General features: G+C 43.0%; 1 protein-coding gene across 9 annotated transcripts in view; it reads left to right on the top strand.

The window, feature by feature from the left end:
- EIF3A (eukaryotic translation initiation factor 3 subunit A) overlaps positions 1–14,209 on the top strand; it is a 57,141-nt gene that overhangs the window by 361 nt on the left and 42,571 nt on the right. The gene's annotated exons all lie outside the window — the stretch shown is intronic.

Below are 14,209 nucleotides of genomic sequence, written 5' to 3'. Positions count from 1 at the left end.
CCGAGCGGCAGCAGACGGCGCCGCCGGGCTCCTCCCCCGTATGGGGAGTCGCCGCCTCAGCGGGGCCCTGCTCGGCCATGTGGCGCGGCGGGACACGTGTGACAATAAACCCTCACGGCTGCCCTGCGCTGCCAGGGTCCGATTCCGAGCGGAGGCGCCTGGGGACGGCAACTGCGCCGGTTTTGTGCCGCACCGAATACGCTGCTGGCCCTCGGCCGATCTCATGTAAACGCCGCCTCTCACGCGGCGGCGTTTCCTAGATTGTATCTCCCAGTACTGCTGCAACAGCCACTGCCTCTGATGAAACGAAGGGAAGTCGTCAGCTATTGTACAGCACACTGCGTGGCACCGGGGGAAGGAGGTCAAGGGCACACTCCACTCACTGTATCTGTTTGTATTGGAGCAGCATCTTGGCACCTCAATCCACAATCAGACCCTACGGACACTCAGTAAAAGGACAGCCCTTGACTCTAAATATGCACAGATTAGGGCGTGACAAAACGCTGCCAGATAGACGAGATAAACCAGTGGGATGAGGGAAGACAGAGTTACAGTAAAATGATCAAAGTGTTGGACATCACACAGACCTGCCTAGCCAATTGACAAACTCTTGTGTATGACACACTTCATTTACACACGCTAGTCACTGGGCAACTGCCATGGTATTTTTAATATTGATGCAGAGTGAACAGAACGTTGTTTATTAAAGATTTTATATGAGAGACCCCTGCAAAATACACTGTGTAGAACTCTGTTTCTTTCTCAGTACATTTGGCTTAATCAGTCCTGGTGGAATTTGAGATATGTATATGTGGTCAACTACTGTCCCCATATTGTTCTTTACAGGCCCACTCCTAGTTAACTGATCTTATTTTATAGACAGCAAAATATCAGTTATGAAACTCACTGTATAAACAGTAGTATGCTGGGACATATGCACACCCGGTTTTAAGGCGATCACTAAGGGCTGCTGCTGAAGTACCCCTTACCAGCTTCCAAGAACAAAGCCTGACTGGCTGTGGTTATCAACAGAGTCCTACCAAATTGAATATACAAATTTAATGCTTTTTATATTCAGTGTAACCTGTTTTAAATAGCCAGCAAAAACCATCTAGAAGAGATGGTATCTGCCTAAGGCTCTGCCAGGTGCCCCCAGCTTCAAAACAGATCTGGACCTAAAGGTAGCACAGAGTTATATTGGATGATACATGGGGTTTGACATGGCACCTTAGGAGGCGGGAGTTGTGTTTTAGAGAAACCTGCATGCTGGACCATCTTCGTCACCTTAATAATGAAGGTTGGAATTGTCAGAGGTGCCTAAAGGAGTAGGGGACCTAGCACTCTAAGATCCTTTGAAAATCCTGTCCAAAAAGACCATCTGCTCTCCAAAACAATGATTACAGTAATCTTTAAATAACATCTGTCTGAATGACAGACAAACTACCCAGGTTCCGTATTTCCTGCTTGCAAGATGCAGGTCAGTCTTCAGTCATTCATCTGATGGCAAAGTGCATAGGCACCTGCCAAGATTTTGATTAATTAAACTTCACAATTTCGTTATTTTGATTGTTATGGTACTTCACACAAATAATATTTAACATTGAGATTTAAATCAACAATTATAGAACTTCCATGGTGAAATAAGCCCCAGAAATGATCTTTGTAACTCCAGGATATAGGGGAAAGGAAGATCTAGTGTTTGTATTTTTTTATGTGATGTATTGAAAAGTGGGTGGTTGCATTTTGCATTTGCTTCAGTCTCTGAATGGGCTCTACATATAGCCATATGTAGAGCATGTTCCAGTAATCTTATCTTAAAGAAACAAAGGCGTAGATAATTGTAGCAAAGTCTATGTCAAAAAAGGGTATTTTTCCTGTCTAATAACAGATGGCGTAAAAATCGCTGTTGGTCACTGCCACTGATATGGTTTTTCCTGTCCACCCACATAGCTAAAACTCTCATTCAGGCTCTCATCGTATCGCATCTTAGTTATGGCAACATTCTTTTTTCTCGTCTTAACAAACATGGTCTTTCCCCATTCAGAATGTTGTACAAATATCATTTTCCCAGCCTGTTTCTTAGACCATATCACCCTCTCTTTGAATCCCTCTAATAGCATGCCTTTATCAAATGTAAGCTGCTTATCTTAATTTTCAAGGCCCTTCACAACCTATGCCGTGTCTCATTCACTAGCACAGGGGTGGGCAAACTTTTTGGCCTGAGGGCCGCATTGGGTTTCAGAAATTGTATGGAGGGCCGGTTAGGGGAGCCTGTGCCTCCCCAAACAGCCAGATGTTTCATGGTCCCCACCCCCTATCCCTCCCTGCTTCTCACGCCCTGAGAGCCCCCCCCAAACTACTGCCCTAGCTGACCCCCCCGTTCCCTGACAGCCCCCCCGACCCCTGCCCCATCCTGTCCCCTGACTGTCCCTGGAACCCTGCCCCTGATGGCGCCCTGACCCCCATCCAGCCCCCCCGTCCTTCCTGACTGCTCCCCCAGGACCCCTGCCCCAATTCAACCCCCCCGTTCCCCATCCCCTGACCACCTTGATCCCTATCCACACCCTGCCACCTGACCACCACCCCAAACTCCCCTGCCCTCTATCCACACACATACACACCCCTGCTCTCCGCCCCCTTACTGCGCTGGTGCACTGGTGGCTGGCGGCACTAGAGCCGCACTGCTCAGAACACCAGGACAGGCGCCTGGCTGGAGCCATCCACGCCACCATGCAGCACTAATCACGGGGTCAGGCTGGGCTCTGCAGCTGTGCAGCCCCAGGAGCTTGCAGCCCTGCCGCCCACAGCGTTGCGCCAGCGGTGGGGCGAGCTGAGGCTGTAGGGGAGGTGTAACAGCAGGGGAGAGTCTAGGGGCCAGCCTCCGCAGGGCAGGAACTCAGGGGCCATGCAGGAGGGTCCCGCTGGCCACATCTGTAGTTTGCTCACCTCTGCGCTAGCAAAATGACAACTCCCACTTCTGATTATGCCAGGCTCCATCACCCACTTGTTTAATATTCAAACAGTCACCTTTGTACTTTCTCCCATGCTGCCCCTTATGCTTTGGAACAGCTTTCTGTACACATCCTCAAAGCTATCCCATTATCCTTCTTCAGATCTCTCCTTAAAACTCTCCTCTGTCGTAGTGCATACAAAAAACTTGACCACAGTTAAGCCACTGGTGTGTCAGGACTACAACCAGTCATGCTGACTAATACTGTCTCATAGTATCCTTCTATTCCCTTGTCTGTCCACCTGTTGTCTTTTGTCTCCCATTTAGATTCTAAATTCTTTTGGGCAGGGATTGTCTTTTTGCTCTGTTTATACAGTGCCTAGCACAATGGACTCCTGGTCCATGTTTGGGAGCCCTAGTCACTATGTAATATAAATATTTAATAATAAAACCTGAGAACTGAGAAATTAGAGAATTTAATATGGTTTCTAATCAGATCTTATGTTGCAAATAGTGGACATGCTCCCTCAGGCCAAGGGTATTGCTCAGCTTTTAAGAACACAAGAATGGCCATACTGGGTTAAACCAAACCCAGTATCTTTTCTCTTCTTATAGCGGCTAACGCCAAATGCTTCAGAAGGAATGAACAAAACAGGCAGTCATCAAGTGATCCATCCTCTGTCATCCACTCCAAGCTCTGGCACTCAGAGCATGGGGTTACATCAGCATTTATAGGATCCTGCTCATCATGGCTAATAGCCATTGATGGACCTATCCCCCATAAATTTACCTGATTCTTTTTGTAACCCAATTATACTTTTAGCCTTCACAACATCCCTGGCAATGAGTTCCACAGGTTGACTGAGCGATCACCCATTTCATTGGGTGACCCCTGGTTCTTGTTTTATGTAGAAGAGTAAATAACACTCACTTTTTCCACACCATTCATGATTTTGTAGACCTCTATCATATCCCCCCTTAGTCATCTCTTTTCCAAGCTAAAAAATCCCAGTCTTTTAAATCCTTTCTACTATGCAAGCTGTTCCATACCTTTAATCATTTGTGTTATCTGTCTCTATACCTTTTCCGGTTGTAATATATCTTTTTTTGGGATTGAGTGACCAAACTGCAGAATTTAAGGTGTGAATGTGGGATGGATTTATATAGTGACATTATGATATTTTCAGTCTTATCTATTCCTTTCAAATGGTTCCTAACATTAGCTTTTTTGACTGCTGCTGCGCATTGAGTGGATGTTTTCAAAGAATTATCCACAATGACTCCAAGATCCCTTTCTTGAATGGTAAAAGCTAATTTAGACCCCGTCATTTTACATGTATAGTTGGGATTATGTTTTCCAATGTGCATTACTTTGCCTTTATCAATATTGAATTCCATCTGCCATTTTGTTTCCCAGTCACCCAATTTTCTAAGATGCCTTTGTAACTCTTTGCAGTCTACTTTGGACTTTACTACCTTGAGTAATTTTGTTTCATCTACAGATTTTGCCACCTCAGTGTTTACCTCTTTTTCCAGATCATTTATGAATATGTTGAACAGCGCTAGTCCCAGTATAGATCCCTGGGGACGCTGCTATTTACTTCTCCATTGTGAAAATAGACCATTTATTTCTACCCTTTTTTTCCTATCTTTAAATCAGTTACTGATCCATGAGAGGACCTTACCTCTTATCCTATGATTGTATACTTTGCTTAAGAGCCTTTGGTGAGGGACTTTGTCAAAGGCTTTCTGAAAGTCCAAGTACACTATATCCACTGGATTATCTTTGTCCATGTGTTTATTGACACTCTGAAAGAATTCTCATAGATTGAGTGAGACTTGATGTTCCTTTACAAAAGCTGTGTTGACAGTTCCACAACAAATCATGTTCATTTACGTGTCTGATAATTTTGTTCTTTGCTACTTTTCAACCAGTTTGCCTGGTACTGAAGTTAGGCTTACTGACCTGTGATTGCTAGGATCGCCTCTGGAGGCTTTTAAAAACATTGGTGTCACATTAGCTATCCTCCAGTCATTTGGTACAGAAGCTGATATGGCTACATACTTAAGTAGTTCTGCAACACATTTGAGTTCCTTCAGCACTCTTTGGTGAATACTAGTGACTTATTACTGTTAAATTAAACAGTTTGTTCCAAAACTTCCTCTTGACACCTCAATCTGGTACAGTTCCTCAGATTTGTCACCTAAAAGGAATGGCTTAGGTATGGGAATCTCCTTCACATCCTCTGCAGTGAAGATCGATGCAAAAAATTTGTTTAGCTTCTACACAATTATCTTATCTTCCTTAAATACTCCTTTAGCACCATGATCATGTAGTGGCCCCACTAATTGTTTGGCAGGCTTCCTTTTGCTAGTTTTCTAACATTATCTTTGTCTTGTCAGGATTGAGCCTCAACCAACTCCCAGACTTGTATAGAAACTGGATCATTTGTTCCAGTCTACCAGCTTAGTCATATCCTATGAGAGGAGATAGTTCAGGCTTTGTCTTGGACAGCTGATAGCTTCTTCATTTAGGTGATATAGATTTAAGGGCTATGGGATAAAAAACAATAACACAAAGTAGGGTGTTTTGCATAGCCATTGAAGGATGAATAATTTAAATTTGGCTACGTTTAGAATTATTAATCTTCCACATCTCCGAGATAGTGACATAGAAGGGCTGTGTTGCAATTTGGCCCTTCAGGAACTCTTTGGGTGCACCTGCTTTTGTTAAAGTTTCTTCTAAATTACCATTAATTACTTGATCTACTGCAAGTACTTGTCCTACATGAGCTTAAAAATTAAAAGCCCCAAAATTATAGGCATTAATTGTATGCTGTAGTCAGCACTGAGAATCATGACAGAACAGACTCGCATTCTCTCTGCAAGACTGAACAAATCTGTCATGTTTATTCTTATAGGTTAAAACCTCCAAAGCTGAGTGGTAATTGACTCATATGCTGTGTTCAGCAGTAAGAACAACCTAAATTATAAACTGTCTGTAGTTTTATTTAAAAACTTCATGGTGAATTTAAAATGATGCTGAATGTCATGGGATGTCCCGATTTTGTAACACTAATTTATATACTGTTTTACCTACAGAGGGAGGAGTCAGTTCCTCTTGCGCAAAATGACTGCTCACATAAACTAACCTAGCATTTAGTAGTATGGTTCCAGAACTGAAATGCCACTTTTGTTCTTCTTGATTTATATTGTGAAAACCATTAGCAGTATTATAAGTCTATTTCCATTTTTAAGTACTGATCTCTTTAAAAGATAAATGCACATCTTACGTGCATTTAACATGCGCGATTTCAGCTTTACGCGGTTGGCAAAAACAAAAAAAAAGAGAAAAATAACAATTTTAGTACTGTACCTGTAGTGCAGGTGATTTCGCCCGCCATTCAACTCAATGTAAATTTGACTACATGCGGTTTTCGCTTTAAGCGCTAACCGTGGAACGGAACCCCTGCGCAAAATGAGACTCACCTGTACTGAATACATTTGTAACTTTCCTGTATAGTTGCTTGCTCTTTCACCACTTTCTGACAACTTAGATGTTGTTTTTTGAAGGTAGCCCTGACTGTTAGACTGATACAGCAGGTGGTGTGCTGCTCTGGCAGCTAGGATTTTCTTCTGCTCTTGTGTTACCACTTTGTCATTGCTTTGTTTCTCTGATCCCCTCCTCCATTGCCTCTTTCCTCGCTTGTTTTGGAGGATACCACCAGTTTTTAAAGATTTTGGAAAATACTGGCCCCTTTACCCACCTGTTTTCCTCTACCTTTTATCTAAGCTGTATTTCTTCCTCTTTTCTGTCATAATTTTTTCTGCCCTCTTCATCCTCTCATCTTTTACCTCCCTTTTCTAATTTTTTTAATTGCTGTTGCTTAGTTTAGAAATGCCTTTTGTTAGTGGCTGTATATATCTTGGGAGTTCTGTGTGCTGCTCCAGTGTAGTTTGCTCCTGAATGGCTTGGTGTATTTCATGCTCCACTTTATACATGCTACAGGGAGGACAGAATTGAGCAATGATTACAATGTGAGGTCGTGTTAATAACTGCAACTACTCAGCCTTTGCACATGAGGGCTGGTAAAAGGATTAGCAGTCTTCCTTGATGGACTGATCCTTAAAACTGGGTGTATATATTTCCCTGTATATTATTATTAATACTGATATAGACTCTGATCCTGCAGTTATAGCCACTGAAGTAGACCTTTTCTTTGTGCTTGCATGGAAGTCTGACTTCCTTGATATCACTGTAGGATCAGAGCCATAGGGTATGTCTACACTGCAGTGTAAGCCAGGGTCTGTGAGACTCAGATCCACAGACTAGATGTTTCAAAGCCCATGCTTGACTGTCCACACTTATTAGTAACCATGGTTTAGAATTTCTAGACTTGGGTCTCACACGAGCATTCAAGTGTCCACATAGTACTGCACAGACCCGAGTCAAACCAGCCTATCCCAGGCTTCCTAGTGCCCTCCCCAGCTGTAGCCCTTGGTTCATAGTGTAGTGTGGGAAAACTTGACTCTCTATCCAGCAGCACATTACCAGAAGTTGCCTCTGCCTGCCAACACATCCAACTGAGCTGTCTTTGGGTCTGCACGGACGTCTGGAGGTACCATTTGAAGAACTTCTTCTGCTTGCACTTTCACTTCAGGAAACGGGAAGAGCATCCATGATATACTGATGGACATTTGGGCAGCATTTTCTGTCCTACCGAAGCACATCTAGGAGGAGGAGAACAATACAGACATGGCAGAGTCTAACTGGCAGGTGCTGCTTGTGGCTCTTGGTATAGCTGTTGATGCTCCTTGTCAAGACTGGTGCTTCTGAAACTGGTGGGATCTCCTCTTATGGACTTGGGATGACCAGCAGTTTGTCCAGAAGTTGTGTGTGAAGAAAGTAACATTTCTAGAGCTTTGTGAACAGTTTGTCCTCACCTTCCAGTATCAGGACACACACATGAGGGAGGCCATGCTGGTTCCCGAAGTGATTTGCTATAACCATGTGGAAGGTAGCTATTCATGATGCAGGTCTGTTGCTAACCAGTTTGGTGTTGGCAAGTTGACTGTGGTAGCAGAAGTATCTGAGGCAGTATTGCATGTGACTTATCCAAAGGTTGTGGTCATAAACAATGTCCCTGAAATAATTGCTGATTTTGAGAGAATAGCGTTTCCAAACTGCACCAGGGCCATTGATGGGCCTAATGTTCCCATAGTTCGCCCTCCTCAAGGAGCACAAGAATATGTAAATTGCAAAAGGGTATTACGCCATTGTTGTTGAGGCTCTTTTCGACCACAGAGATTGATTTGAGGAAAAGTGCATGATAATAGGGTTTGCTGCTGATTGGGAGTTTACCTTCATGGGCAGACTGGGACCTACCAAATGACATTGTCATAATGGAGTAACTCTCCTCACTGTTGTTCTAGGGGACTCGTGGGTATCCTCTTTTGCCTAGAGTTGTGAAACAGAATGCTGATCACAGAGACCCTGGCAAAAAAAGTTTAATTACACGCTCAGTAGGTGTAGAATGGTAGTTGAATGTGCATTTGGTGCTGTTTACAGAATCATTTGGAATCCTCTGCATTATTGTGGCTTGCTGTGCTCTTCACAAAGTTTGTGAAGCCATAGGCGATTCATTTCATCTGGAGTGGACGTATGATAGTGATGGATTACTGGACCATTAAACTCAAGCAGAAGGTGCACCTGTCACAACTGAAGCAGGATTCACTCATGCAACAGAAATCAGGGATGCTTTTTGCACTCACATTATGAAGTTGCATGGACCCGTGGATGAAGAAGAAGATGATGTTTCTGAATGCATCTGAACAGCAATATCAACAGTAAACTAAATACTGTCACTGGGGAAGAGGCAGTAAATATTACGAATTTTTAATTGTGGATGAAATAACTTCTTACAATGTGATAGTGGGGATGGTGATTTTTATGCATTTTTACATATGGATAAGATGAACTGTGTTTTTTACTTATGGATTCGAAAAGATATATTGAGACATTTTTGTTGTATATGACTTCCCAGTTATGCCTCATCATGTTTTTATCTTCATTCTTTTAAATATATATTTTATGCAGTTCATCTGTAGTAATAGTAATAAACTTTGTTAATGAAGCTGAAGCCTTTGTCATTCTGCAGTACAATCCTGTTAACAATAGTAAAAGCCTTATAGGCAGGCCAGCTGCCATGAAATGACCAGAAGGAGAAATTAAATAAATTAAATAAAATCAAGTGCACATACAAAGAGTGAACAGTGCAAAACCATGAAACCAGTGCACCGAAAAAAAAATGAAATTCTCACACTTATGAGTGTCCCCAGCCTCCCTGTTCTTTGCCTTTCTGGGGCATTTGGTGTGGAATAGGAGATGCTGCGTAGCGGTGTGGGACTGCACTGGGTACATTTTCCTAGTCCAGCTAGCGTTCAGTCCTAGTTGTATGGGTCACAGAACCATAGAATTGTCCAGAGAGTTCCTGGTTTGCAGGATATGGTGGCATGGAGGGGACTCGGGACATGGTGTTGGCTCAGCAGGTGTGGGTAGAGCCAGGAGCCTTACTCTCACATCTATTAGCAAGCAGCCTCTCAAACAGGTCTTTCTCTCAAGTGACATTCCTGCTCAAAGAGCTGCACTGCAAGTCTCTCCTTGCACTCTTTGCCTCTAACTTTGTCATGAATTCTTCTCCCTCTGGTACTGGTGGCTGCCCCTGTCCAGGATGTCTACCATGAGGTTGTCTAAGAGAAACATCCTCTTTACCTGCATTTTAACAGTGCGATACCCCAGCTTCCTGCTGGATTGTGTCTGGCATGCAGAAGTAGAACAGCTTGAAAACAGAAGTGAAACAGGATTGTTTCAGTATTATGGAAGTCTACATCATCGCAGAAGTGTCTTTGGAATCTCCAGGCCAAAAAATGATAAAACTCCTTCAGTGTATTTGGAGAGCTAAATTTTAGTTCCCAGATGCTCTGTGAACAATAAGAGCTAGTATATGTAAAGCCTTCACACGCAACAGAAATATCATTTGTACATTTCACCTATCTTTAAAAATTGCTGACCATTTTAGCTTGGGTTAGGGGGCAGGGGTGTAAACCATGGAAGTAAACGTGCTGTGGTTTACTACCTATAGTTTCACAATCCTTTTAGGCAATCAGTATTCTGGAGATGCCTGAATGTCAAAGGGATATTCTGTTCCAGTCTACTGGTGGGCAAGCCAGCCATTTATGCTAAAGGGGTTTTCAGTTTGCAGTGAGTGAGCAACACATCTATGAGTGGAATGGGCTGGTGAAATCCAGGCCTAGAAAAATCACCCTGTTCTGAAATGTGACTACCCTTCTGGTGTTTGTACTATGGGAAAAGTTTGCAGCTATCAGCACCCAAGATTGGATCAGAATTCATAGGGAAATGAACAGGGCTCCCACTGTTAGTTCCCCTCCTTCCCCTTAGGATATTTAGCAAAAGTTGCAGGTTCCCACGAATTTTTGTTTGCCTGTGACCTGTCTGTAACTTTTGCTAAAAATACCTGTGACAAAATATTAACCGTAGTTATAAACCAGAAATCTCTCATTTGTATTAATAACAAACATGGATGCAGAAAGTTACCAGGCCTCTGGCTACTTCTGTTTTTTCTGTTTCTGCTGCTGGTTCTGTGGTGGGCTGCTTCTCTGGGAACTCATCAAACAGCTCCTGTGAGTATGGCCCCAGGATGTGCTATAGCTGCTCTGAAGGCAAAGCGTCCTCAGGGACTGGCATGTGCACCTGAGTACTTTGTAACAGTGATCCAGTGGCTGCTGTCTTCCTTCTGGTGCTGTAGTAGATTCAGGGGTCAGAAGGTCACCATCTTGGCTGATTGGTTGTGTTAGTGCTTTGTGCAGTTCCCAGCACCTGGTCAAAGTCCTCACAAAAGAGGCAGGATGAGTTCCCAGAGGTGCAGTTCTCGTTCCTGGCTTTCTGATAGTCTGTTTGGGTCTGCTCTGCATTGATCCATCTAACCATTGAATCCCCAGTGCTCCCAGCTTCTCTGATATTTCTTGATAAACGTGGTCATTTCTAGTATTCTTACTGGAGTCAAGTATCTTGTTCACCTCACACCAGAGATGTACCAGAAACTGACTGTGGTCCTGTGACCAAGTGTGCCAGCATGTTTGGAAAGGGACTTCCTATTGCTGGCCAAAGCTAATGCAGGAAGTGTTTCAATCTGTTTTCAGTTCCCCAGTCAGAATAAAATGGAAGGATTAAACACAGAGTATACTTGAACCAGGGGGATTACTTCAATTTCCTGTGGTCAATTCGGCAGACTTGGGATAGAAAGGCGAGGAAACACTGGCCCATGGGATTGTGGGATAGCACTGGCAAACTCTCAGGACACAATCCTGAGAACCCAGTCCTGACCTGTGTCCACACTGCAAAATGATTGTTTGACTGCTTCTTGGAGCAGCTGGTATGGGAACTCACAAGGGGAGAGGCAACTCTAGATTTAGTCCTGAATGGAGCGCAGGAGCTGGTCCAAGAGGTAACTAAAGGAGGACCACTTGGAAATAGTGACCATAATATAATAACATTTAACATCCCTGTGGTGGGAAGAACATCTCAACAGCCCAACACTGTGGCATTTAATTTCAAAAAGGGGAACTATGCAGAAATGAGGGGCTTAGTTAAACAGAAATTAAAAGGTACAGTAACTAAAGTGAAATCTCTGCAAGCTGCATGGGCGCTTTTTAAAGACGCCATAATAGAGGCCCAATTTAAATGTATACCCCAAATTAAGAAACACAGTAAAAGAACTGAAAAACAGCCACCATGGCTTAAGCATGTAAAAGAAGCAGTGAGAGATAGACTTCCTTTAAAAAGTGGAAGTCAGATACTAGTGAGGCAAATAGAAAGGACCATAAACACTGCCAAATTAAGTGTAAAAATGTAATAAGAAAAGCCAAAGAGGAGTTTGAAGAACGGCTAGCCAAAAACTCAAAAGGTAATAACAAAATGTTTAAGTACATCAGAAGCAGGAAGCCTGCTAAACAACCAGTGGGGCCCCTCGATGATTGAGATACAAAAGGAGCACTTAAAGACGATAAAGCCATTGTGGAGAAACTAAATGGATTCTTTGCTTCAGTCTTCATGGCTGAGGATGTTAGTGAGATTCCCAAACCTGAGCCGGCTTTTGTAGGTGACAAATCTGAGGAACTGTCACAGATTCGAGTGTCACTAGAGGAGGTTTTGGAATTAATTGATAAAGTTAACATTAACAAGTCACCGGGACCGGATGGCATTCACCCAAGAGTTCTGAAAGAACGCTAATGTGAAGTTGCAGAACTATTATCTAAGGTTTGTAACCTGTCCTTTAAATCAGCCTCTGTACCCAGCAACTGGAAGATAGCTAATGTAAAGCCAATATTTAAAAAAGACTCTAAAGGTGATCTTGGCAATTATAAACCGGTAATTCTAACGTCGGTACCGGGCAAATTAGTCGAAACAATAGTAAAGAATAAAATCGTCAGAGACATAGAAGAACATAAATTGTTGGGCAAAAGTCAGCCTGGTTTCTATAAAGGGAAATCGTGTCTTACTAAGAAGAAGTGGGTATTCACCCACGAAAGCTCATGCTCCAAAACGTCTGTTAGTCTATAAGGTGCCACAGGATTCTTTGCTGCTTTTACAGATCCACACTAACATGGCTACCCCTCTGATACGTGTCTTACTAATGTATTAGAGTTCTTTGAAGGGGTCAACAAACTTGGACAAGGGGGATCCAGTGGACATAGGGTACTTAAATTTCCAGAAGGCCTTTGACAAGGTCCCTCACCAAAGGCTCTTACGTAAATTAAGTTGTCATGGGATAAGAGGGAAGGTCCTTTCATGGATTGAGAACTGGTTAAAAGACTGGAAACAAAGGGTAGGAATTAATGGTAAATTCTTAGAATGGAGAGGGGTAACTAGTGGTGTTCCCCAAGGGTCAGTCCTAGGACCCTCAATCCTATTCAACATATTCATAAATGATCTAGAGAAAGGGGTAAAAAGTGAGGTGACAAAGTCTGCAGATGATACTAAACTACTCAAGATAGTTAAGACCAAAGCAGACTGTGAAGAACTTCAAAAAGATCTCACAAAACTAAGTGACTGGCCAACAAAATGGCAAATGAAATTTAATGTGGATAAATGTAAAGAAATGCACATTGGAAAAAATAACCCCAGCTATACATGCAATATGATGGGGGGCTAATTTAGCTATAACAAATCAGGAAAAAGGTCTTGGAGTCATCATGGATAGTTCTCTGAAGACGTCCACTCAGTGTAGAGACGGTCAAAAAAGCAAACATGATGTTAGGAATCATTAAAAAGGGGATAGAGAATCAGAAGGTGAATATATTATTGCCCTTATATAAATCGATGGTACGCCTACATCTTGGATACTGCGTACAGATGTGGTGTCCTCATCTCAAAAAAGATATATTGGCACTAGAAAAGGTTCAGTGAAGGGCAAGTAAAATGAGTAGGGGTTTGGAACGGGTCCCATATGAGGAGAGATTAGAGGCTAGGACTTTGCAGCTTGGAAAAGAGGAGACGGGGGATATGATAGAGGTATATAAAATCATGAGTGATGTGGAGAAAGTAGATGTATTAAGGAAAAATTATTTACTTAATCCTGTAAGAACTAGGGATCACCAAATGAAATTAATAGGCAACAGGTTTAAAACAAATAAAAGGAAGTTCTTCACACAGCGCACAGTCAACTTGTGGACCTTCTTACCTGAGGAGGTTGTGAAGGCTAGGACTATAACAGCGTTTAAAAGAGAACTGGACAAATTCATGGAGGTTAAGTCCATTAATTGCTATTAGGATGGGTAAGGAATGGTGTCCCTAGCCTCTATTTGTCAGAGAGTGGAGATGGATGGCAGGAGAGAGATCACTTGATCATTACCTGTTAGCTTCACTCCCTCTGGGCACCTGGCATTGGCCACTGTCAGTAGACAGGATACTGGGCTAGATGGACCTTTGGTCTGACCCAGTATGGCCGTTCTTATGGACTTGAGTCCTAGTGGGCCTTTGGCACAGACCTCACCCCACTGCTGGGCCATAGGTCCTGAGTCCGGAAGGCATACTGACCCAAGTCAGGCAGATTGGTGTGTGGACAAAAGGCAGGCTTGGGCTTGAACCTGAGTCTAAGCCCAGGCATATGTTGTAGTGTAGACATCATTACATCAACTGATATTTTCACTTTGTTCAGTAAAATAAGATCAGCCAATTAA

The sequence above is a fragment of the Gopherus evgoodei genome, chromosome 7, assembly GCF_007399415.2.
Source record: "Gopherus evgoodei ecotype Sinaloan lineage chromosome 7, rGopEvg1_v1.p, whole genome shotgun sequence".
Taxonomy (NCBI): domain Eukaryota; kingdom Metazoa; phylum Chordata; order Testudines; family Testudinidae; genus Gopherus; species Gopherus evgoodei.
This window is presented reverse-complemented; position numbering and strand designations above follow the sequence as displayed.